At 43.5% G+C, this 27092-nt stretch overlaps 1 protein-coding gene across 1 annotated transcript in view; it reads left to right on the plus strand.

The window, feature by feature from the left end:
• The window catches only part of plxnb1b (plexin b1b), a 115062-nt gene continuing 87970 nt past the window's right edge, over positions 1-27092 (plus strand). The window contains 2 exon segments of the mRNA XM_061688818.1: positions 1-496; positions 10778-10838. The gene's annotated coding sequence lies outside the window, so the exon portion shown is untranslated.

Below are 27092 nucleotides of genomic sequence, written 5' to 3' on the forward strand. Positions count from 1 at the left end.
TAACGGGGGAAAGGGATTTGACGTCGTTGCACGATACGTCGAGCAGAGGATAGGGTTTTGGAAAGAACGAGCAGCCGTGAATGCGGCAAGATATGCCCCTTTGAACTCGCAGAAGAGCTGGGCGCTGTTTCCAGCTCCAAGCCGCTCGCACGACTCCATGCGGGCGGGGGGGGAGGAGAGGGGAGAGGGGGGGGGGGGGGGCATCTCCACCGAGATGATGGGGAACTTCGCGCGAATGTTAGCACGTGAACCGCCTGTTTGCGGAGACGCGTGAACGTCGGATCGTTGAGGAGGAATGCGCAAGTCCGAACTCGCCGGCGGTGGAATTTCGGAACTCGTAACTCGGGGGGGTAAAAAAGTTGACTGTCCGGGCCAACGGGATAGCGTGGCTATTTTGCGCGGAAGCGCTGAACTTCGGCGCACTGCAGCGAGGAGGAGGAGGAGGAGGAGAAAGGCACCGTTTGGGAAAATGGACGGCATCGTCGCACACGTAAAGGTGAGGGGGCAGTAAACTTTGAAGCTCGTCTCGCTCTCATGCCTAAATCCCGGCGTCCCGTACGTGCGAAGTCTCGCGATAGCTAGCCCCCGCGGGTAGCTCAACCAGCGCCGCTCCTTTGGGGTCGGTTGACGTCGGCGGCGTCGCCTTTCCGTTCGCCGCGTTTGGTAACGGAACGCAACGTGAGTTTCAAAACCGGTAGGCTTTTGCAAGGGAACCATTGGTTATCAATTCACAGCTGCGTTTAACACGTGATCTTTGCATTGAACCCATGTCAGAGTTGGGGTGTAACTTAATTACATGGAACAGGTTCTGTGTGCCCTGCGATTGGCCGGCGACCGGTTCAGGGCGTGCCCCGCCTCTCGCCCGGCGATTGCTGGGATGGGCTCAGAAAATGAATGAATGAATGAATGAATGTGAATTTCATTGGATGACAAAATTACGCAGTTGTAATCTTTTATATTCGCGGGCGAAAATGTGTAGCTCAATTACAGTTGCTTTTGGAAATTTGCATTCTTATGATTTTGGTTTGAATTGAAAAAAACCCCCCAAAACAAAACATTCTTTTTCCTATCACGTCCTCCTCCCGAAGAGGAGGCACGCGATTGGCTCTCTGTGGTCGTGTGCCATTCGACCGTCGTCTGTAACGTCACATAGTTTTCCAAATATGACCTCGAAGCTCGAAAAGGTTAGATTCAGTTACTTTTGAACGCATACTGTCGAAGAACATTGATTTTTCAAGTTTCAGGGTTGTTCGATGAAGCACTATTGTCTGAATTGTGCACATTGGCCACGAGGTTAGGGCTTATGAACTCAGTGGAGCTGTGCAATAGGGACTACGCAAGGGGCACCGTGTCAAAGGAGTATGTCGATAAGATGACGAAATAAGCGATGGGGAAGTAGTGTTATGTCTCGAAGGCCAGGATGTAATAACAGCTCATAACGTAATACGTTTGCCCTTTTTAAAATGTAATTAGGCCCAGAACGTAATAATTGGTGAATAACGCAATAAAAGTCCCGACGTTCTCGCAATGTTGTTTCATCCAACCATTCATTGTCCTTTTTATGTGAACCGTCAATCCAAAGGCGATGCAAATAGATTCCGTTCGGAAATGTCGCAACTTGTGGAGCTGTGATCTGGGGTCTTTGTCTCCTCTGCTACTATGGCCAGATTAAATACTTAATTTAATTTTGTCACCAAGCATTAAGTCGCTAACCTCATCAGTATGGTCTGCCTACTTTAATGGGGCTCTGTGAGCCAACAGATCCAATAAGATTAGCGACAATATGCTGCTGGGGCAAACCCCGATTTGGAGGTACACAGTGAGGCAATTTCTTTGTTTGCTGTCGACCGAAAATAGTGGATGCGATCTCAAAAGATGACTTGGAGACGAGGTCAACGTTTTAGTTTTTATTTCCAGGTACATCTGGATCGGGAACACATTTTATAATAGCTCGAGCTACCCACGATCCTGCCAAAAGTATTCGCTCATCTGCCTTGACTCACGTATGATTTGAAGTAATATCCCATTCTAAATCCATCCATCCATTTTCTCTACTGCTCCTCACGAGGGTCGCGGGTGCGCCGGAGCCTATCCCGGCTATCTTCAGGCGAGAGGCGGGGCACACCCTGAAACTGGTCGCCAGCCCATCGCAGGGCATACATAAACAAATAACCGTTCGCACTCACCTTCACACCTATGGGCAATTTGGAGTCTTCAATGAACCTACCATGCATGTTTTTGGGATGTGGGAGGAAACCGGAGTACCCGGAGAAAACCCCCGCAGGCACGGGGAGAACATGCAAAGTCCACCCGGGCGGGGCCAGGGTTGGAACCCCGGTCCTCAGAACGGTGAGGCAGATGTTCTAACCCATAGGCCACCGTGCCGCTCATTCTAAATCCATATAGTTTATTATGATGTTGGTCTACCTTTTACAGCTTCACCTCTTGTTGGAAGGCTTTCAACAAGGTTTAGGAGTGAGTTTATGGTCATTTTTGCCCATTCCTCCAGGTGCATATTTGGGATGTCACACATTGATGTTGGATGAGGAGGCTTGCCTCATTGTGCGCTCAAAATCAATGCAAAGATCTTCTATCGGGTTGCGGGCAGGACTCTGTGCAGGCCGATAAAGTTCATCCACGCCAAATTCTCTCGTCCATGTCTTTATGGACCTTGCTTTGTGCACTGGTGCACAGACATGCTGGAACAGGACCAGAGAACAGCACGGATGTACCAGGACCCGGAGCGACATCCGCCCCATCACGCATCGTGCCAGCCCCCCAGGGGACCCTGAATGAGATGTGAATGCGCTCGACGTGGGAAATACGTAGAGTGTGAATAAAAAAAAAAAGTGCTGAGTGTCGAAAGTAAGAGGCGAGACTCCTCGAGCACACTTTTGGATGAATACATTGAATCCAATACATCCATACATTGTGGAAATCTTTGCATGAAAATTGAATGAATGAACCAGAGAACAGGTCTATGTCAAAAGACACGCGACAAGGCTAAAAATACACTGGCTTTTGGATTCAAATATACTGTGCACGATGGCGTGAATGTCTTTTGCGGAGCATATTGATCGGATCGGCGAATTGCGACATTAAAGCCGATCGGCACAAAATGCTAATTATCGTCCGATACCGATAGGGCCGATAAAATCGGTGTAAAGTCTAGTTTTAGGTAGCGTACCGTCCCACAACTGTAGCTTGACACATAACGCAGAAGCATGGTTCCCAGTGTGCTTGTTGTCCTTCCCCCACCAGCTTAATGGCGGTTCAAAAATGCCCTCCCTCCCCCATTAGTTGGCTTTCTACAGACCAGTGAGGTTGAGTAATGGCAAAACACGACTGCCTGGAACTGGCTATTTAAAGGGGCTTTTGTCTGTCCCGTGCTACTATGACAGTAGCCTCATTCCAAAGAATGACATGCACTATACAGTTTCACATAAAATGTGATCTGTTGTTTAATCCACCTGGCTAGACAATCATTGCCTCTGTACTTTCTTGTACTCTACATCTATCACATATGTAGATTTGTGTTTTAGGATTTTTAGTTTTCACTTGTGATTTGGTTTTTGGTCTGTTGCATTTTCAAAGTGGTGGTGTGAAGCTCTTGTTTCCACAGAGGTCCTTTTGTTTCTGTTGTTGAGTGTAGCTGAACGGAGCAGCCAACTGGAGAGGAGGATTTGTAGTTGGGGAGGGAATAGGGGTGGGGTTGTGTTGTGGGGGCAGAGGGGGAGAGAGAGTTGAGACGTGAAGGCATTCCTCAGGGAGAAAAGTTTAGAGCCACAAATTAATCCGGTTCCTGACATAGTTTGCTTTCATGACTGACCCCCCCCCATACTTCTCTGTAATGTCCCAGTTTACATGCACGCAGTTAAATTTCAATCTTTACCCAAACCGTCTGCCTCTGAATGCTCGGTGGCAACAATGTTCCTTTCACCTGGTTTAGCTGTGGATTTTTCAACAAGGAATGGGTTTCTGCGCAGAGGTCGTGTGCGGTGTCTCCTTGCTAACTTGTGCAAGTCGACTGGTTCGTCGGAGAACTTTACAATACTTTCCATCTTGTGATGCTTGCTGATGGGTTAGGTTTTGGACAAAAGGGGCCTGAACTCACGGTCACGGTGGCGCTCGAAGGCAGAAAGAAATAATTGCCGAAAGCTCCCGGTGAGTTTTTTGCACTTTTGCAACAAAGGTCCTCGTGGAATAATGATTGTAGACTGCAAGTAAAGTATACAAAATATGTCAATAAACACTCCACAGCAACAATATGAGAAGCATCTGCTGTGATTTGTTTTTGCCGTCTTCATGGCCAGCAGACAAACATGATAAGCAGCTTTGTGTGATGACTTTTATGTGGACAGCTTGTTGCTAAGTGATGACACTGAAAACGTTCGAAAACAGCTAACCAGAAACCCATTTGCCCGAACACTGTCTATATCGAGTCGCTTTAGACACACGGGGAAAAGCGAACGTCTTTCCTGGGAAAAGGGGGTTGCCATGGAGCGCACAATGTGAATGTTAAGGCATGTCAAAAGTCCACAACCTTGGCTGAGTGCTGCAAGGAATGTACAAGAGCAGCACAGTGTTCTCGCATGCCTGAAGCTCCCAAGCTTCAGGCATGCGAGTAGAGCAGTGTGACACGATGCCCTTTGAAATTTTGCACGAGAGTCAAATAAGCAAGAAACTGTACTTCGTTTTTTGTTTGAATCCGCAATGAGTCAATTTGTCATGACTGAACAAGGAATACCGCTGATTATGAGGACAAATAGCAAAAGAAATATGGCTACCAAAGGTGATTGATGCGCCACAAATGAAAGTTTAATGTTGGAAGCAATCTAAAAAGTAGATATTGTGGTACAATTTCTTCACCTCGCGAGCTCATTATTGTTAACGTAAATGAACGGAATTGCAAAAATGAATTGTTTATGAAATAAAAACGATTGTTTTTTTTTTTTTTTTTTTTTAAAAAGGAAGGTATATTTTACATTTCCAAAAACAAAGGGAACTATAATTATTAGGCTTTACATGATCAGGATTTTTGGGGCCGATCAGTGAGTTTAAAAAAGGGATAACCGATCACAAGATGGAGCAATGTGTCTATTTAAATGACCTGTTCATTTCCTGTATATATACTTGTGTACTTAATTGCTCCAAAAAAAATCTATTTACAATAAATGTATCTTTGTGACAGACAGAACAAATGAATGGTCTTCTCTTAGATGGCAGGAAGGAAATACAGACTTTTGCGGAGTCATTGATCGGATCGGCAAATTATGACATTAAAGCCGATCAGCACAAAAGGCTAAATATCAGCCGATACCGATCAGCCCGATTAAAATCGGTGTAAAGTCCAATAATTATACTGCGTTCCAAATATATTGTGCACATCTTTTTCTCTCTGCAGCATTCGGAAGTCGTGCGTCGTGAAATCCAAATCAATTTCATTGTAAAAACGTCATAAGTCAAGTAACGAGGGCTTGTCAGGGAAAATGACTTCCGAAAAGTATCCGGAGTTATGACTGACCACTTTCCTCAGTGGTACCAAAAGAAGAACCATGCTGTCATGAACAAAATCAGCTTCAAGCATGACAGTGCGCCATCGCGAAGGAAATTCAAGCAGAAACTCTCCAAAAACTCACAATTAATGGAGGATGATCCTCAACTGCCATCAAATGAGGTTCTATGTCAAAATGTCAGTCGGTAAGTCATTTTTCCGACCGGCTTATCCTCACTAGGGTCGCGGGAATGCCGGAGCCTATCCCAGCATTGTTGTGTGTTGCCAACAGGCAACACACAACAACAATTAACACATATAACAATTCGTTACAGTATTAAAGGGCGATACGAGTATTGAAGTACATTCATTATTTAGTGTCGAACGAAACAGTTTTTTAAAAAAAAAAGCAGTGAGAGCCTCATTTGTTGTGGAGAAAATTGCAAAATGAATCAATCAAAGGCTGGACCTCGATGTTATAGAAATGACAGATTTTTGTATTAGTTCTCTCTTACTAACACTCATTCACAAGAACTGCATTTTCTCTTATTTTTGTAGATATTTCTCAACATCCGAAATATAATCCAAATGCAGATGCCAATGCACTTAAAGCACCTCATTGCTCGAGACAAATGTAAGGAATGAAACTTCTTGATGAACTGTCAAACTACTGCATGCTAAAATACAATGAGACAAAAGGAAAATGTTTCTTGGTCAATTGATTAAAATCCAGATGGCATAGGATTTTTAAGGCAACCATCTCCGGCAGATGGGAAGCACTGAAGCGGACTCAGACGCGGGGGACTGGAGTGACCCGAGACGTTTTGACTGGTGGTGGAAGGTGTCCATTGTCATTCTCTGCATCTGCAACGTGAGCCTCTTTATGAATGACATCACGCTTGTAACCTGAGCCACAACCCTCCGAAACTCCGGAAACTTCATGCTCGCTTTCCTTGGGGTACCAATTACCTGGTTATCCCTGCGGTACGCGAGCCAGCTGTCAAGGTCTTTTGCATCAGCATGCGAATGGTCCACTTCTTTGTTGGCAAACTCATTTGGTAGTAGCTTGTCATCCTGTCTTGACAAGTCAACTCCTCCCAACTTTTGAGTTTTACTCGCGCACAATTCTTTCGGCTTTCGTGGCACGTACTGCCCTAATGGACATGCCCCTTTAAATGAGATCATCCGTTCAACTACCGAGACGCATTCTGGTCGAGCCTGAGCCTGAAGGCGGCAGCCTTTGATTATTCTCACCCTCCAGAGGTTTTCTTCGGTTTTCCTCGTGTCTTCGGGAAGATCATCATCGATGACCACTTTCAAATGGCTCCGCAGTTTGAAGAACCGAGCACGTTACATTTTGATGGCAAAACGATCTCATTAAGTCCACATTCAAATCAAAACCGAGAGCAGAGACAGATGGCTGACAGATATTGTAGTTATTTAGCTTTTGGGCTAACTAGCAATTGACTGTGGTAAAAAAATGTTCACTTAAGTGTTGATCAAAAGTATCCTTCAGTTCTCTATGAAAAGATAACATGGAATAATCTTACGTTACCACAAACAGCACTCTAGTAAACATAATTGAGATACTTTGTGTTGCAGCTTCAATACATGTACAATCCAGTCTCCCTTTAGGGCCAAGGGTTGTATTGGTTTTGCACAATGACTTCGTGACTTATACACGAGGCAATCAAACGACAATGGCATCATTTTTGTCGGTCACCTCATTTACACCTTTTGTTTTAAAAACATTTGTTCAAATGTAAAAGTAGGTGCTTCTTAAGGGCAAACGCATAGTCCTGTTGAGCTGCATTAATTTGCAGCGAGCAAGGCAGCTGCGAAGCAATTAGTTCCTTGTAAAGTGGATTACAGGTGTGATCAGCTAAAGGAGGAAGTCCTCATCTCAAAAGGACCATGATTCAGGTTATCCTGATTTGACATTAAATCTAACATTCCAACCAAATGATGCGTCCTGGACAGTATGATCCTCTCTATTTACGTAGAACAATTAATTCAGTTACTGTGAACACGCATTGGTTGGTAAACGAATACAGTTTGGTGGGCTGAAATTAACACCACAAGGCAACACACTGGGAAAGTATTGGAAAAACAAATTGATTGACCCTGGTCGTGTTGCGCGTATCATGCCCAATCAGATACAGATGCAGTCGTAGGTTTCTGCTCGACACAGGCAGAACTACCTTTACGGAGTTAAAAGTCTACTCTCATTGTGGAGCTACGGAACTGCAGTCTGGTCTGGCTGCCTACAGGAACTCCGACCCCGACTCCTGCATCGCTCCGCCCCCCCCCAGTGGACACGCCACGAACGGCAAAGGAGGAAGCAGCCACCACAGCCGGTCCGTGAGAAAAATGCCGACTCCGAACCGGTCCGCGGTGCGAAGAAGGTTGGGGAACGCTGCTGTACATGACTCTGCCAGTCCGCCACCTCCTTGCTGATTTCGCACCCTTGTTGGGACATGGTAGACCTCCACCAAGCATCCACTACTCCATCCATCGGGACCATCTAGGCTTGCACGACATTCATCAGTGGACAATCTCATGCTGCAAGATATAACTCTGAATCATTTGCTATTATGGGCATAAAAGGAGAGAAAGTCATGTTGCACTCATCCTCCCCTGACCTCGAACCCGATTAAGAACCGTCAGAGCATGGCGTGGGGGCGGCATTGCGGAGGTGGTACAGTGTTCGTCTCTTAACCCAGAGGTTGTAACCATCTCCCAAGTGTCCTTGAGCAAGATACTGAACCCCCGGTTGCTCCTGATGCTGCGTCATCAGTAGGTGAATGAGGAGACAGTGTTAAAGCGCTTTGAGTATCTTAGGTAGAAAAGCGCTATTCAAGTGAAAGCCCATTTACCATCCTCAAGCAAAAGACTGTTTGTTGACTTTGGGAGGCAGTTGACATCCAAACGGCAGCCCTTGGGAGGCTTTTTTGACACCCTGCAAAGAAATTCAAGTAGAAACTCTTCTAAAACTCGTATTGTACATATTGTATTTGGGCAGAAACATGCAGAAGAGCGAGCTTGTCAGCACCTTTAAGGTCCCTGAAGGTGTGAAAATGACCTGAAAAGTACATGGCGTTTCTGACTGACCACTTCCTTGGTACCAAAAGAAGAACCGTGCTTCCATGAACAAAATCATCTTCAAGGATGACAATGCACTATCTCAAAGAAACTAGGGCTGGTCGAAGAATCAAAATTGAATCGTGATTTTGACTATGAACATTATAATCAAAGCGAAACGATTAACGCGCCGAACAGTGGCGTGTGTATGCACGTTCCTGTGTTGCAAAAGCACCCTGACCGCTGTTGTTGCTTGCTGCCCTTCCTGAGTGTGCTCAAAGCTGTTTATTGGCACTGCCGTTGGAGTTTACTGTATAACTAAATACAAAACAACTACAATTACACACATTGTATATTTAGGTACAAGACACACTTGGGTTTAGAAACAAATTAAGCTGTAGCACCCTCTCAAAGATGATCCGTGGAAACATGATGCGCCTGAGCTCAATTTGGAGCTTCGTGGCAAAGACTGTGAATACTTATGTACATGTGGAAAAAACTCACAAGTTTAAACCGATTTTAAGAATTGTGAAGCTGCTCTCAAATAAGGGGCCCTATGTCAAAATGTAAAAAAAAAAAAAAAAAAATGCTCCAAATCTCATAAATTACGATTTGTATTTCTTTAAAACCTCTCAAATGTCTTGAAACGCTGTTGTGCGTAATAATTTGGAATAGTGCCTTTGAAGTTGTTTTTTTCGTCTTGGGCCAGAGGGGAGAATCTGTTGTTCAGATGGATGTGGTGAATGGGAGAAGAGCGGTCGGCTCTTCTGCCATGACCACCAATTACGTACCATTCCCTTTTACTGTCACACAAGTTTAAACCTTTGCTGGGGGGGAAAAAGCATTCTGCACTTCATTGGTTTCCGTCATTTGTGGTTTTTATATCCAAAAGTTGTGACTTGGGGGACCAGTATCACTCCCACAATGATGATACAGTGAGAATGGGCTTCTCTTCAGCGAGGGTTAGGACTGATCAACAGTCAGTCATGAAAGTGCTATTCCCAGTGTGTGCTCGCATGCCGATATGTCACGTTAGATTGTTGTTCATTTTATATTTCGTCTTTAAACCAAACATAAATTGAACAACAGTCAAGTCTTTCTCATCATCACGTCTCAAGTCAAGTCCCAAATCATTAATACCCAAGTCACAATCAAGTCTCTTTGTTTTTGTCAAGTCGCAAGTCAATACAGTGACTCCCAGTCAGCTCGAGTCTCAAGTCACAATGACTCCAGTCCCCGTCTCTTGTCACGGGTTCGAATTTTTTTACTCCGATGAAAAATGGGCGGATTCAAGCAAATTGTGCTGTCTTCTTAGTTGTTTTAAATACCTAGAAATATAAGACATGACATGTTGATCTCTCATTCATCTTTTCATGTCAAACAGTTCAGTCCGCGGGGAGAAAAAAAAGAATAAATTGGCCTCACTGTCCCAATACTTTCAGAGAAGAGTGTCAATGAATTGCATCCCAAACCTAACCCTAGATCCGGTAAGTGTCAGTAATGAGCAACATCAGCCAACATTTGCTTCAGCTAGCCTCAACTAATAAGTGCAATGGAGACACAAACCCTATGGGCCACAGGAACCTTTTGCTACCACGAACTCCTGCTACCATCCATCCATTTTCCGTACCGCTTTATCCTCACAAGGGTCACAGGCGTGCCGGAGCCAATCCCAGCCATCTTGGGGCCAGAGGCGCGGTGCGCCCTGAACTGGTCGCCAGCCAATCGCAGAGCACATATAAGCAAACAACTGTTCGCACTCACATGCACACCTACGGGCAATTTAGAGTCGTCAATTAACCTACCGTGCATGTTTTTGGGGATGCGGGAGGAAAGCGGAGTGCCCGGAGAAAAGCCACGCAGGCACGGGGAGAACATGGAAACTCCACACAGGCGGGGCCGGGGATTTGAAGCCCGGTCCTCAGAACTGTGAGGCAGATGTGCGAACCAGTCGGCCATATACAGTTTAAACAATGATTGCTTAGGGATAATGTGTTGATGTGTTGGCCTTATTCCAAACATACTGAATCTCTTTTTGATTTGCATAACTCCCAGACATTTTGTGATACCTTTTCATACTGAGACTGGTATAACGTCACTTGACTTTGTCACCCGTCCACATCTTTCATATCTTGTTTTGATTGTCGTCTTTCAGTCATTCTCTCAGTCACAGTGTATAACTGAAGTCATGTTTTCCTCTAGGTTTTGGAACTCAAGTGAACCATGGAAAGAAATAAAGGAAACTAGCTGTTTGATTCCACAGGTAAGAAAACAAAAACAACTTTGTGTAGATTCTGTGTCCAAACATAAATAGCAAGATTAAGGGGGGGTGATCTTGCAGCCATTTTGTATCGTTTCCCTCAATTCATCAGAAGGACGCAATAACTCATCAATTTGAATTTACTCCACCTGCAGTGTCCAGTCCGCTTCAGAGCCGTATATAAAGATACAAATATAGCATATAAGTATAATATATACATATATCTTTATATCGGGCTCTGCTTCACTTCCCTCCTTGCCACACACCACAACCCAGCAGTTATTTAAAGCGTAAGCGGCTGGTCCCAATTACTCCTCCCCATGTTAAACCAGTAGCCCTAGCCACACAAACAGACGCCTCCCTCCCGAGACTTTTCTCTTTTCATATTTCCCTTCCCAAACCCTCATCTCTTGCACTTTCACTGTTTGTCTTTGCCAAGATGGCGCCTAACTGTGTGGTCGCCTCGGTTACGGGCTCTCAAGTATTGCCTCTGTTTTTGTGTCTTTGGAGACATTACGGGACTCACTTATACAAGGGAAGACTTGCTAAACATTGGGGAGTCTACCCCGGACTTTGTTTCACCGACTTTCAAAAATCTGCCCAATTCTTTTCTCCGAGTCACTCAGCGGTGTATGGCGTATGGAGGTGTAGACGACACAGGGGGAACCGAGCAGGAGTGCAGATCAAGCTGCTACAGGCAAAATCTTAAATGTGTGAAAACAGTGAAGAAATTGACTAATCGAGCAAAGATAGAACTTCGAAGCTGTTTGGACTGCACAGACTGGAGTGTCTTTGAAACTTCAATTGGCAGCCTGGATGAATATACGGACACTGTTACATCCTATATCCGTTTCTTTGAAGATGTGCGTGTACCAACAAAGTCATATTGCACGTTCAATAACAACAAGCCGTGGTTCACTGCCAAACTTAAGCAACTTCTCCAGGCGGAAGAGGACGCCTATCGAAGTGGGGATAGAACCCTATGTAATTGCGCTAGAAACCAGCTGACGAAAGAAATTAACATCGCAAAGAGAAATTTGGCAGTAAAGCTCGAAAAACAGTTTACCGCTAACTCTGAATCAGTTTGGCGTGGATTACAATCGCAAACCAGTTCCAAGCGACCATCCCCCTAAGTCGAGAACAATAAAGGACTAACTGACGACTTGAACACCTTCTACTGCAAATTTGAAAAGGACGCTTTCAGAAACCACATCCACCCAGCCGCACCACCGACCACCATCACACCTCTGACTCAGCCTCCTGCGTTGACCAGCCACGAACAGAATGTGAGACGTATCTTCAAACAACAAAAGATCAACAAAGCGGCAGGTCCAGACCTTGCGTCTCCACCCTGCCTCAAAGTCTGCACGGACCAGCTCGCTCCAATCCTCACACAGAACTTCAATAGATCTATGGAACTCTGTGAGGCACCATCCTGTTTCAAAGCTCCACCATCATCCCAGTTCCCAAGAAACCTGCAATCTCGGGTTTGAATGACTACAGGCCTGTCACCCTGACATCTGTGGTCATGAAGTCCTTTGAACGCCTCGTGCTGGACCACCTCAAGAGCGTCACAGGTCTCCTGGTGGACCCTCTGCAATTTGCCTACCGAGCAAACAGGTCTGCGGATGACACAGTTAACATGGGACTGCACTTCATCCTAGAACACATCAACAGTGCGGGGACCTACGCGGGGATCCTGTTTGTGGACTTCAGCTCTGCCTTCAACACCATCCCCGAACTCCTTTCCTCCAAGCTTCTCCAGCTCAGCATCTCGCCTGCGATCTCCCAGTGGCAGCTTCCTGATGGGCAGGACACAGCCGGTGAGGCTAGGGGACACGCACCCCAAGGATGTGTCCTCTCTCCGCTGCTCTTCTTTCTCTGCACGAACGACTGCACCTCAACGCACCCGGCTGTCCAACTCCTGAAGTTTGCAGATGACACCACTGTCATCGGCCACATCAAAGACTGTGACGAGTCTGCGTATTGACAGGAAGTGGAGCGACTGGAGCTGTGGTGCGGCCGACACAGCCTGGAGCTAAACACGCTCAAGACTGTAGAGATGATTGTGGATTTCAGTAGGTATCCTTTGCCACAGCTGCCCCTCACAATGTCCAACTGCCCTGTGTCAACCGTCGAGACCTTCACGTTCCTGGGAATTACAGTCTCTCAGGACCTGGAGTGGGTGACCAACATCAAGTCCTTCCTCAAAAAGGCCCAACAGAGGATGTACTTACTGTGACTTCTGAGGAAGCACGGCCTGCCACAGGAGCTGCTGAGGCAGTTCTACACATTACTCATCAAATCAGTCCTGTGTTCATCCATCACAGTCTGGTTTGGTACTGCTACAAATAAAGTTGAACAGTTTGAAGATTAAATATTTAGTCTTTGGAGTGTATTCAATTAAATATAGGTTGAACATGATTTGCAAATCACTGTATTCTATTTTTATTTATGTTTAACACAACGTCATTGGAATTGGCGTTGTACATTTAGACAAACAAAAACAACAGCTTTCATGTATTGTAGTATTTGTCTGGCACTGTCTGCCCAAACGTGGATATTGCAGCTCACTTCTAACTTGAGAAAACACCGTGCAGTAAATTGCAGAGGTTTTGTTGTAGTTTTGACTGCGCATACACACACACACGCACACACAGCAATATCAGAATTTGCACATTCACATTTTATTTTGTAATTCTTTTTTTATTGATGTTCATGCTGTGGTTAAAAAAATCTGAAGTTACTATTTTTGAGTAATTACTTCATTGTGTACTTTTTACTCTTACTCAAGTAATTTTTTAGAGGACTACTTTTTACTTTAATTGGGTCACATTATTGTCAAGTAACACTACTCTTACTTGAGTACAATGCTACTCGACCTACCTCTGAAGCGGACATCCTCTGTTGTATGTATGTATAATACGCACCCCCAAAGTTGACCTCAAAATTCTGGAAAACCCTTCTACCCATGTATAATGCATTTTTACAATGCATGATTTTGCTTCTACCCATATGATCAAAACATGAAGTATTATCTGTATTTCGTTAGTTTTTTCAAATAATGATTCAGAAGTTAAGCACTTTATTTGAACATGTAATACTTTATTTTTATTTACTTGCTCTTATTTAGAAATTCACAGCCCTACTTTTATTTGGTAAATGAGAAAACAGTGCTCATATGTTTGATTACCCGGGCAGAATTTATGAGATGAGTGCAATTCTTGAAAGAAAACATGAATGCCCAGTCGAAACACATTTAGTTTTATTTTAATGGGATTCAAATTAAACTGGCAAGCATTTCAGAAAAGCATTATCATTAAACAAAACATAACCGTAAAGAAATTAGTCATCAGTCGTATTTACAAAAAACAATATTTCACAAATTCCGACAGGGTATGTAAACTTATGAGCACAACTGTACATACTATGCAGTCATACGTATCCCTGTCATATTGGAATGAAAGTGTAGACTACACCTTTTTCATAGCTTCTCGGTGGAGCTGACATATTAGAATGAAAGTGTACACCTTTCTCATAATCTCTAGGTGGCAGTGGCATATTAAAATGAACATGTACCGCTTTTTCATAACCTCTAGAAAGAGAATACATTTATAAAATGGGAAAGTTCTTTTTCATTTTGCCCGCTACCTATGTATAATGCGCACCATTTATTATTATTTTTTTAAAATTGTGTGTGTGGGGGGGTGGATGCGCATTATACACGAGAAATTTCTTTAAGGATGTTAATGTTAAATGTATTAAGCGACGGAGCGATGTTAGGGATTATGTCACAACACAGAATGAACTTCAAATTCAGAAATGGATGATAAAAACAGAAAATTATTGTACTTAATATTTTCCTGGAGGATGCATTTGGGATTAGCCTTTGAAGTTGGTCAGAGTGAAAAATGAAGTGAAACAATGATTTTCGTCAATTCTTTTCCAGAATGAGTGTTCTTAAAGAAGAGGATGTTTTTCATGTGGCACAGCTTCAGAATCAGAATCATCTTTATTTGCCAAGTATGTCCAAAAAACACACAAGGAATTTGTCTCCGGTAGTCGGAGCCGCTCTAGTACGACAACAGACAGTCAAATGACAGAGAACACTTTTGAGACATAAAGTCATGGACAAAAAACAGTCACTGAGCAATAAAGGGTTGCTAGTTATCTGGTAATGCCGGTACATCACAGTCACTGAACAATAAAAGGTATATAAATAATGTGGTATTTGCCAATATTAATTTATTTTATTTTTACAATTGTGCAAATGATGCAGAGTCCTCTAGCAATTTAGAGCCGTTTGAAATGTCTACAAGACCAATAGTCTGGTATCGTGACCATTGTGCAAATGGCACAGAGACTTGAAGAAATTTAGGCAATTTAAAGTGACTAGTAGTGCGATAATCTGGAAGTGTCAATTGTGCAAATGGTGCAGATACATGAATGGCCAGTATTGCTCAACAACAGATATGCAAGTAGTGCAGAGTGGCGAGACTACTCCAGTGACTGCACGAGTAATGTATAATTGGCCCCACAGAAATGTGACAACGAACTCAAGTCAAAAAATTGCCAGCATGTTGCAATGGAATTGTAGGTTAACCTTTGAGGAAATGAATGTCAAGAGGGAAGTAGCTGTTTGGATGCCTGCAAGTTTTTGTTTCAATTGTTCGATAGCGCCTACCCGAGGCAGACATGCAAACACCAAAGGCATGAAAAACGTGACCAAAAAAAAACGATTGCGTGGGGGGGGTTCAGGGGGAGAGAATGTTTCAGATTTTTACATAAATTAAGCAATCTGGAAGACTCCGAAGAGTACAATAAGGCAGATTTTACAAAAAAACTTCATGCAGAAAAACATTTTACACCGCTCAAGTACATGTTAACGTACAAATTTAAGTTTCAAATTAAATTGCTTTGCTTTTTTTTTGTGTTCTGGCCTCCAATTTGAGTCAGGCCTCTCACCACCTGCACCTGATTCCTGCTTAAAGTTCAGTTTCTGTGAAGAGGTGTGTGTACCAACAAAGTCATTTCGCACATTCCACAACAACAAGCCGTGGTTCACTGCCAAACTTAAGCAGCTTCGCCAAGCCAAGGAGGGCGCTTATCAGAGCGGGGACATGGCCCTGTATAATCACGCTAGAAACAAGCTGACTAAAGAAATTAACATTGCAAAGAGGAACTATGCAGCAAAGTTGGAAAAACAGTTTAGCGCTAACGACTAAATCAGTCTGGCATGCATTCCAAACGCCTACAAATTACAAGCGACGATTCCCCCCAAGCTGAGAACAATAGCACACCAGCCAACGACTTGAATACCTTCTACTGCAGATTTGAAAAGGACAGTTTCACACCACACACCCACCAGGCCGCACCCGCGACCACAATCACACCTCTGACTTCTGCGTTAACCATCCATGAACAGGATGTGAGACGCATCTTCAAACAACAAAAGATTAACAAAGCGGCAGGCCCGGACCATGTGTCCCCATCCTGCCTCAAAGTCTTCGCGGACCAGTTCGCTCCAGTCTTCACTCAGATCTTCAATAGATCTCTGGAACTGTGCGAAGTACCATCCTGTTTCAAACGCTCCACCCTCGTTCCAGTCCCCAAGAAACCTACAATATCGTCTCTAAATGACTACATGCCTGTCGCCTTGACATCTGTGGTCATGAAGACCTTTCAAGAACTCGTGCTGGACCACCTCAAGAGCGTCACAGGTCCCCTGCTGGAACCCCTGCAGTTCGCCTCCTGAGCGAACAGGTTTGCAGATGATGCAGTCAACATAGGACTGCACTTCATCCTAGAACACCTCGACAGTGCAGGGACCTATGCGAGGATCCTGTTGGTGGACTTCAGCTCAGCGTTCAACACCATCATCCCTGAACTCCTTTCATCCAAGCTTCTCCAGCTCAGCGTCTCACCTGCCATCTTGCCAGTAGATTTACAGCTTTCTGACGGGCAGGACACAGCAGGTGAGGCTGGGGGAGGCCACCTCATGCACACACCCTCTTGCAATCAACTTCTTAAAACACCTAACCTACAATTCCATTGAAACATGCTGGCAATTGTTTGACTTGAGTTTGTTGTCACAGTTCTGTGGGGCCAATTATACATTACTCGTGCACCCACTGTAGTAGTCTCGCCACGCTGCACTATTTGGATATCTGTTGTTGACCAATACTGGCCACTCATGCCAGAGTAGCATCTGCTCCATTTGCACACTGATTTGAGGAGTATCTGCAACATTTGCACAATCAACATTGTCCCAGATTATTGCACTACTCGCTTGAAGTCTGGGCGCCCTTTGCACAATGGTCATTGCACCGAACTATTGCAATATTAGTCTTTTGAACTGCTCTAAGAGCTAGAGGACTCTGCATCTTTTTGCACAATTGTCAAAAAAAAAAAAAACAAATATTGGCAAATACCACATTATTTATATACCTTTTATTGTTCAGTGACTGTGATTTTATGTTTTTCTGTCTCAAAAGTATTCTCTGTCAATTGACTGTCTGTTGTCATACGAGAGCGGCTCCAACTACCGGAGACAAATTCCTCGTGTGTTTTTGACATACTTGGCAAATAAAGATGACTCTGATTCTGATTGTTTTCTCTTCTAGCTGATCTTTGTTGCATAAACTGCGGACCCTCTGTTCTTCTGTGATAGCCCTACTTGTCTAATTCTTCTATTGTGTCCAACTTTTCTGTCAGGCTCCTCTCCTCTTGGCACTCTTAGAAAACCAAGTGTTTTGATTACACTGTATGCAAGCCAGTCGTCTTTATTCCCAGGCAGGCAGAATGGAGTGTTGTTAACTTCCACCATTGCCAAACCCAATCCAGAGCTCTCTCTGCATTGGGAAATTTACCACCCTACTTTTTCTGGCATCACCTGCCTGTCAGACCTCTACCGAACGCTTCAACACGCAGTTGTTTGCGCGTTCAGCCGGCAAGCTACCAGCTGGTTGCCAACGCTAGCTACTCCTGTAAACAAAATTCCTCACATACTCAACATTTGAATTACTCCTGAGTTATTTTTAAGCACCTTCCATCACTTGATAGGCGCTGTGTTATTATTATTATTGTTATTGTCCTTGTTATTAGTGGCTGTTCAATGAGGCTTGTCAGTGACAGTTCAACTGCCGCTACTCCTGATATAAAGGACATTTCTTAACAATATACAGGTAACGAGAAGCCGTGCATGCTAGTGTGAGTGTTTCATATATAAGGTACAGTAAAATAAAGCATGGCAGTTTCCCCCCAATTGTGCTACATTAGTGTTGTGCATGGACCGTAGTGCAAATGCTTCTCCAGCTGAGTCCCAGAATTAGAATAGCCGACTCAACACTTAATTAGTCCACGGTTAACACATCACCCTCCACTTCGTGGGATTGTGCCACTGACCTTTGGAATGCTAGTGCAACCTTCTTCGTAGATACATGCAAACTGCTTTTCAGCCTGTGGACACAATCAATGCAAGCAAGCAGTGTGCTGCTCTTGGCTCACTTCATTGAAGTCATGATGGTTGCATATGGGCAGCAAGATGAAATAATGTTTCGTATGTCTGCCTCACATTTCTGAGGCTCAGGGTTGGAATCTCTCTCTGATGCGGTCTTCCCGTGTGGAGTTTGCATATTCTCCCTGTGCTTGAGTGGGTTTTCTCTGGGTAGGCCAGCTTGCTCCAGTATTCCAAAGACATGCATGTTAGGTTAACTGAAGACTCTAATGTGTCCCTAGGTGGGAATGGGTGGGAGTTTTGAATGTTTGTCTTCATGTGCCATGGGATTGGCTGGCGACGGATGGCAACCAGTTCATGGCGTACCAATCCGCTCGCATAAATGAGGACAAGTGGTATAGAAAATGGATGGATTGACGGATGAATGCATGTTTTATAACAAAGTATTTTGTCCTTAAAGTAAGAAAAACATATTTTGCCGTTCTAGGAGAGAGCGCACAGAGCTGTAAAACGTGCACTTGGTAACAGCCACATAAAAAACTGTGGAAATTCCCTCAGCTAATTAATGGCGGAAGACTCGTACAATTATAGGATTTTTGAGTATGATTGTAGCGGCTGTGTTGGATGTTTACAAAATGGTACCCTCAGGAGACTGTCCGGTGGATACATAATTTGAAGAATAATACAAATAATGTTGGAATGTCAATAATGAGATGATGTTCATTTGCTCTCTTTATTGTTTGCATGTCTTTTTGTGCCACATTTTAAATACACAAACCATCTGAAATTAGCAATGGAGCCCTACGGTTACTTGCGTTTGTGATATACTGATATTTTTGTAACTGCAACATATGTGAGCGAGTGTTAATATGGTTACACGATGAGCATGCTAGCGAATAGAGGGCGGCATCGACTTTATGATATTATGAGCCCAAACATGGGAGAGGTCAGCATGTCAGCGCAATGGGCCTCATTCACTAACTGTACGCAGGTTTGACGCAAAAACCTGTGATTTATCAGTATGTTCATACTTGATTTTGTTTGTACTCTGCAAACAAATTTCGAACACCCTCAGACCAGTGACGTGCGGTGACGTTCATGATTGGCGAGAGACTGACTAAGTCGCGTGACGTCTGGAGCTCGATGAAGCTCAACTCAACACTGCCACATGCCGGCTGTGGCAGCGTACATACCAGACTCCACCGTGCACCTTTTGTGGCTTTTCTGGTCGATAAAAAAGACACTTTCATTCAATATATTACAGTCTGTTCCACGTCAGTAAGTGCAGTACATGTGTGATAAAACATATATTGTTGGCGATGAAATGAGGAAACACCAATGTCTCTTGTGTGAAGCCACGGACCAATCGCAGCCTGCCTGAATGGATGTGTGCGTGGTCTCTTGAAGCATCAAGATGACTCCGGTGACTCAACGTGACTCGCAGCTGCGCTTCCTATGCATTTGAACAGGAAATATGAAAATTCAGCTATTTTAATGAGGAAATTATTGGATTGAAAAAGAAAATCGATGTAAAGCACGGACCGTAGAACTAAAATGGAACAATTTAATGTAATCATAAGGTTTTATTTACGCTTCACATGTAGTAGAAAGGAAATACCACCAGGGGGCAGTGAGGCTCTGCCCCACTTGCCTACCCTGACTCGGACCATGCGTACGCACAAATAATGTAGGATCAGCTTTGGAAAAAGAAAACTTTTACCCAAGATGCACAATGTATTGATACACAATCATTCATAGAAAACTAAGAATTGTAATGATAATGACGTAAATTAGGAATTTGCTAAAGAGTTGGCTAATGTCCTAACCATGAAAAGTACACTTCTCGTCAAATTGACCCTTGTTTCTTTCAAGTGCTGTGTGTACCGCTGCTGTCTGTGGGTCGGCAGTTGTCACGCAAACAAGCAGATTTTGCGCGAGTTCATGCTTTGATCGCGCACCTGGAAAAGCCATCAACTCTCAAGATGTGAAAATAAAAACTTCTGTATGAGATGGTCCTCATTTAAAACTAAAACAGCGATTGTAAATGATCTGTTTATTGTTGTTCAATCGAACAATCTTCGGGTGAGAGGAGGGGTACACTCTGAACTCTTCAATCAACCTACCACACGTTTTTGGGTTGTGGGAGGAAACCTGAATGGGCCTGGAGAAAATCCAGGCAGGTACGGGAAGAACATGCAAACTCCACACAGGCGGGGCCGGGATTTGAACCCCAGTCCTCAGAACTGTGAGGCGGATGTACGAAGCAGTCCCACACCGTGCCGCCTTCTCACAAAATAAAACAACAACAACAACAACAACAGGGCATCGTGAAAGCACTATTTCAAACCAAAAGAAAAGTCCCCATTCCAGTCCCCATTTGACAGTCCTTGGATTGGGAAAATCCACATATAAGCCACATCTTTTTTTTAAAAGACACAGGTGTTAAAGCTGGAGAAACATAGTCCAAAATAGTCCAGACTTTACAGTACACACAGCAGCATTTCTACACTAACGCCAAGGCTTGATGGAGCAGGGCTTGGCAAGCTGTGCCTGAGGGCCTTTACAGTGGGTACGGAAAGTGTTCAGACCCCCTTCAATTTGTCACACTTATGTTATATTGCAGCCATTTGCAAAGATATTTTCAGTTCCTTTTTTCCTCATTAATGTCCACACAGCACCCCATATTGACAGAAAAAAACGGAATTGTTGAATTTTTCAACATTATCTTTTTTTTTTGTAGCCCGCTGCCTTTAACACCCTCCACAAACTTGGGCGGGTAATTTTGCCAATATTTAATTCCATTTGCGTGCTGGCCACAAAGGGATTAATACACTGCATCTCATCTACGACGACCTCTTTGAATGTAAAACAAAGCCACATGGGGCTTTTTGCCCAGTTTTCAACCGCGATTGAGCTCGGCGTGTCGCATTTTAACGTCTGCTAGCTGCACGAATCTCCCTCCGACTGACTTTTGACCAATCAGCGATCTCGTAGCTGTTTACCTCTGCACGCTACACACTTTTCATTTCTGTGATGACTCAATCCTCTCTGCATCGAGTTACGAGAAATAATCGCTTCAAAACATGCATTGCATATTGTACCGATGGAAACTGAGAAATACATCGGCAAATACCTCATTTTACGTCACATTTGGTGACGTAATACCGGATATTTCGGACCCTGGAAGATGATGATCATTTTTCTTCAAATATCATGAGCTGCCGAATAATATTTTTGAATGAATAACATTTCAAGTGTCATGTTTCGTTGTCAATGATTCCACTGCTTTTACCGAGGTTTTCGGTTTTTGCCATGATATGGTTTCACTATTAGTATCGAGGTACTTTATGCAAGTATAGTATCGAAGGCATCATTTTGGTCTCATGTCCAATATTGATCTTTATGCATTTCCTACCTTGTTAAACCATGTTCTGTCTCTGTTTTGAACCTTCATGAAAGCGTTAAAGGACAAGTGAACATGTTTATCTCCACACCCAAAGCAAGTCAAGGTGACATTCCTGGAGCAAAGTAGGCATGCTTGCAGTAAGCGGAACAATATCATCAAATTCCCCTCCTTGTTTGTCAGGAGCTGAATGGGCCATGCCCAAATATGACATAAGTTTAACAAAGGAGACAGAGAAGAGGATTCCAATGCTGTCATTTCGATTGTTTTGTTGCTCTTCTTTTCAAAGTCACCTTATTTGTCTTGTTTTCCCTGATAGGTAGTGTATGATACGCTAAACTGAGCACTGTGACCGTCCTGGGCCCGGTTGTTCAAAACGTACTTATTTTAACCAGCGGTTAAATTCTTAACTCTCCGTTAGCCAACTGACCGTTAAATATGCGTTGTTCAAAACACGGTCAGTCGTTAGTTAACGGCACCGTCAAAAGTTAACCGTGTGGTTGACGTCACTGGTCGGCGCCAATGTAGCCCACAATTCCTCATTTTGTTGACTTCCGGTTTAGCGCAAAAAGCTGTCGCGAGCAGAGCCGGGCCATTTCGCACAAATGTTGGCGAACTTTCCTGTAAGATTACACAACCGTAAACGTATGATTGTTTCGTACACTGTAACATAGTCTGCAGGAACGATTGTGGCGTCCCTGTCGTGATAATGGGTGACATATTGAAACGAAATTCACCGAATTTATCGGTAATATTAATGTTCCAAACACGTACAGCTCTCTGTTTTGAATACAGAGAAGGGGCATCACCTACAATTACTCGAGGTTTTATAGGCGATTCATTGATTTTTATGCTTCATATCAAGCAATAATTACCACACCCCATATTTAATTTTGATACGCATGATTTGAAAAAAACAACAACAAACAAACACAAAAATGAACTCATCTCTTTTATCATTATTATACTGAATGCCAGTTTAGGTTTCATTGTACTTTCTATTGTTTATTTATTTGTTTATAATACTTTGAAATATCACAATCAATATAAACACGAATGACTTCTACATATATTCATATAAAAGGCATAATCATTGCGATGTGTCTTTGAACGAACTTCAAATGGTCCTCAATGATCCAGTGAAGAGAGAAAATCAGTCCAAACTTTACAGCTGATATTTTGTGGGTGCTTCACATGGACGTAATATGATTCTGTCAATATCTCTTCCTGAAAAACTGATGAATAAATCCCCGAGCTCATTCTTTTGGATTGTTATATCTATTTTAACCTATATTATATCGAATCGAATCCAATTTTAGACTGTTATTCAAGTTACCGTGGACAAGGAAATTGAGATTGTACGGGCGCTTCATACAGACGCAATGTTTATCTATCACAACTTCATTATTTAAGATCGTTCAAATGTCCAAATAGATCACAGTCATTCATGTCTTATTTATTGACTAAATCTATGAAATATATGTTATTTTCCCAACTTTGAATGCCCCATGTCTTGAGATGATACACACCAAGTTTGAAGCCATCGTGAGAGTTAACCACACTGTTAAAATGTTAGAGGTGTGTTAACTTTAACGTCAAGTTACCAGCCGGTTAAAGTTAACAGAGTTTTGGGACAACAAGATAACGGTGCCGTTAAAGTTAACGGTCGGTTAAGTCTACTTAACCGGTGGTTAAAAAATAACCGGGTTTTGAACAACCGGGCAATGGTCGATAAAAGTAGATCATCTCAGCGGGCTTTATCGGCTTCACCCTGGACCGGTCGCCAGTCGAACACTGGGCACACAACCATTCACAGTCGCATTCGAACCGCTGGCGTTCCCGAACGTACACGTCTTTACGATGTGGGACGTAGCCGGTGAATCCAGAGAAACCCCGTGCAAAACACTGGGAGGACAATGCAACCTCCACGCAGGAAGACCGGAGCCAAGACCAGAACCCCCAGCCTCACAACCGCGACGCAGACGTGCTAACGCTACTTACCGTGCTGCCCAAAACTACCGTTAATTATTTGGAATGAAATAAAAGAAGAATTAGCTCTTGTTTGGAAAGAGAGATTCTAACTCAGTACATAAGAACCGCCCTCTGTCACAGACTAGACACTAGTGTTTTAGTGAGCTTGGATGAGTCCTAAATCAAGCGTATGATGTGTTCTACCTCCCCCCCCCCCCCCTTTTTTTTAATCAGATGTGCATCTGGTTTCTCTGGGAATAGATTTATACCATCATGTGATGTAGGAGGAGGGGTGAGGTGCACTATTATCCCCTCGGTTTTATAGCACTCTCAGACAAATGGATTTTCACTTGGAGCAGAGGCGTGTGAGAGCGAGGACCAATATTGACAGTGACAATGGACTGGAGTAAATCTTTTGAGTTTGTCAGGTGGCGTTTTCCGAGCTTGAAGGCTGCTCTTCATCCGAAGTCCTCATTCTATCTGCATTTACGATAAAATACATATTTTAATGAGAGACGACAACTCTCATCCGTCCATTTCCTGTACGGCTTTATCCTCACGCGGGTCGCGGGCGTGCTGGAGCCTATCCCAGCTATCATCGGGCAGGAGGCGGGGTACACTGCTGAGAGTGTTGTTGAATGCGGAGTGTCTACATATGGGGCGCACATAGCACATGAGGAAGAAAAGAGACAAAGAAGAATTTAGTGTTGTAGAAGAAGAGTGCTGTGAACAGAGTGAGTTGGCGGAAGCTAATTGCTCTGTGCAAACTGAACAGTCGGGCTGAGTAACAAGAATTGCAAGTGTGTTTCTTGGAAGTACGACACACACACACACACACACACACACACACACACACACCTTCATATGAAGTCTGCTGTGTGTAAAGCCAATGTGCTATTTCCTCGTATCCATACAATCGATTGATTGCCTTTTGAAATGATTGAGACTAACTTTCTGATGACAGTTGGATTGTAGAAATATAAATCGATCAACCGATGTAATGAATGAATTGTTACACGCCGAGTGAAGAGCGTATTGTAAAGTTTTTGCTCACATTGTGTCCACTGAAATTGCACCTAGTTAAAACAAACTAGACTCATAAGCACTCATAAGATTTGGAAAACTAAGACAAGGTAACTAACTGGTATAGCAGAACGTTTCTCGCATGTTATCCAATCAAAGCAAAACATTATACTTTTACATTTTTTCACACAGTCAATGGACTTGCATTGGCTCCAAACCCTGAGATATCAGAATCGGGATCATCTTTATTTGCCAAACATGTCCAAAAACACACACGAGGAATTTGTCTTCGGTCGTCGGAGCCGCTCTAGTACGACAACAGACAGTCAATTGACAGAGAACACTTTGGAGACAGAAAGACATTGAGAAAAAACAGTCACTGAGCAATAAAGGGTTGCTAGTTATCTGGTAATGCCGGTACAATTAATTTAATTTTTTTGACAATTGCGCAAAAAGATGCGGAGTCCTCTCGCACTTAAAGCAGTTCGAATGACTCATATTGCAATAGTCCGGTGCAATGACCATTGTGCAAAGGGCGCCCAGACTTCAAGGAGTGGATGCGGTTTAAAGTGACGAGTCGCGCGATCATCTGGGACGATGTCGATTGTGCAAATGTTGCAGAAACTCCTCAATCAGTGTGCAAATGGGGCAGATGCTACTCTGGCATGAGTGGCCAGTATTGGTCAACAACAGATATGCAAATAGTGCAGCGTGGCGAGACGACTAGAGTGAGTGCACGAGTAATGTATCATTGGCCCCACAGAAATGTGACAACGAACTCAAGACAAACGAAATTGCCGGCGTGTTGCAATGGAATTGTAGGTTAGCTGTTTAAGAAGTTGATGGCAAGAGGGAAGAAGCTGTCGGAATGTCTGCTAGTTCTGGTTTGCATTGATCGGTAGCGCCTACCTGAGGGAAGGAGCCGGAAGGGCCGGTGAGCGGGATGCGGAGGGCCCGAAAGGCTATTTTTGTCCTAACAGCTTTTACAAACATCGTTGCGAGCGTGGCTCATCAACCAATTAATTATTCCTGCCTTCTGGCCAGATGGAAGCTGAGTGCGGCCTGACCTCCAAGGTCAGGTCACTCCGAGTTTGTTTAATGCGGATGATGCTTTGTGTGAATTCAGAGCCGAGGCAGTAGCTGTTATCCGGTCTTCCAGTATAAATATATTATACAGCGTGTGTGCATGTCTGTGCGTAACGAGTGGTGGATCAGTGACCCTTGTGCTGTCTGGGCCCCATGACGAATGGGCCTATTCAAGTGGATATGTTGTATTTAATTAGCGATAACAAAAACAGGGGCTATTTTCCAAAGCAAATTAAAATGTAGGACACACAATTATGCAGCGTGTGCCTTTAGATTGTGATTAATTCACCCATGTAGAAATGACAAGTGAGCTGCATGCTGAAAACTAGTGCTGGGACCAAAAAATGTATATCACTGTGTTTAACATTTTCACGCGATATGGAGTATTTTTTATTTTATTTTTTTTAATGCATAATCAGGTGTTCACAACATTTTTTTTTTTTTACTAATTCAGAGAGGAATGACTGTACTAGATTGACTTAGGATGGACTATATTTGTGTTATGATGAGTCGTGGTTCATTCATTACATTGACGTATCGATTCATATTCCGACTATCGATCTGTGCTCAGCAAGTTAGCCGTTCGTAGGAAAATATACGGAATCAATCGTTTCGATACAAGGAAAAACCGCATTGGATTTACGCACGGCAGACTTTATACAGAGGTGGATGGATACAGATCAGTCCATATCACTGAAATACAAACATACAGATATTTACATTCAGCTAAAATAACATGATTCAATGTACAGTCCACAGTCTAGACACAAATCTGACAGCTGCGTTTAGGGTTGGCTACACCAGTGATAATGTCGTTTTCCGACACGTCAATCCCGCACATACATTTACAAATACGATTTTAAAGTACGGCAAGGTAGGTGGGATAATGGTCGTCTCAGGCTATTCAGTCTATATCTGCATCAAAGGTGGGCAGTATAGTGGGGAGTCCAGAAGCTTTTAAATGGGGCTACCTTAACAGGAACTGAGCACATGCTAAATTTATGACACAGCTTATTTGCTTGTGCGTACAATTTCCAACATTGTCTGTTTGTACCTTTATCATCCGAAAGATCATTACTGATAAAAATGTCCAAGGTATTTAACCAGTTAAAGAAAAAACAGGGAACTTAGATTGGCGCTCTTTTTAGCACTGAATTTAATATCACACTCTATCCCATATTGGGCGCATACTCTCGGTAGGTTGTAGACCAACATTGCACGGGCTGAGTCGCCAGCCGTCCAACCTGTACGACATGAATTGAGACTCTTGTTAAGATCATCCATATAAATATGAAACAAAAGAGGTGACACAATTCCG

The sequence above is a fragment of the Phycodurus eques genome, chromosome 10 (assembly GCF_024500275.1).
Source record: "Phycodurus eques isolate BA_2022a chromosome 10, UOR_Pequ_1.1, whole genome shotgun sequence".
Classification (NCBI taxonomy): domain Eukaryota; kingdom Metazoa; phylum Chordata; class Actinopteri; order Syngnathiformes; family Syngnathidae; genus Phycodurus; species Phycodurus eques.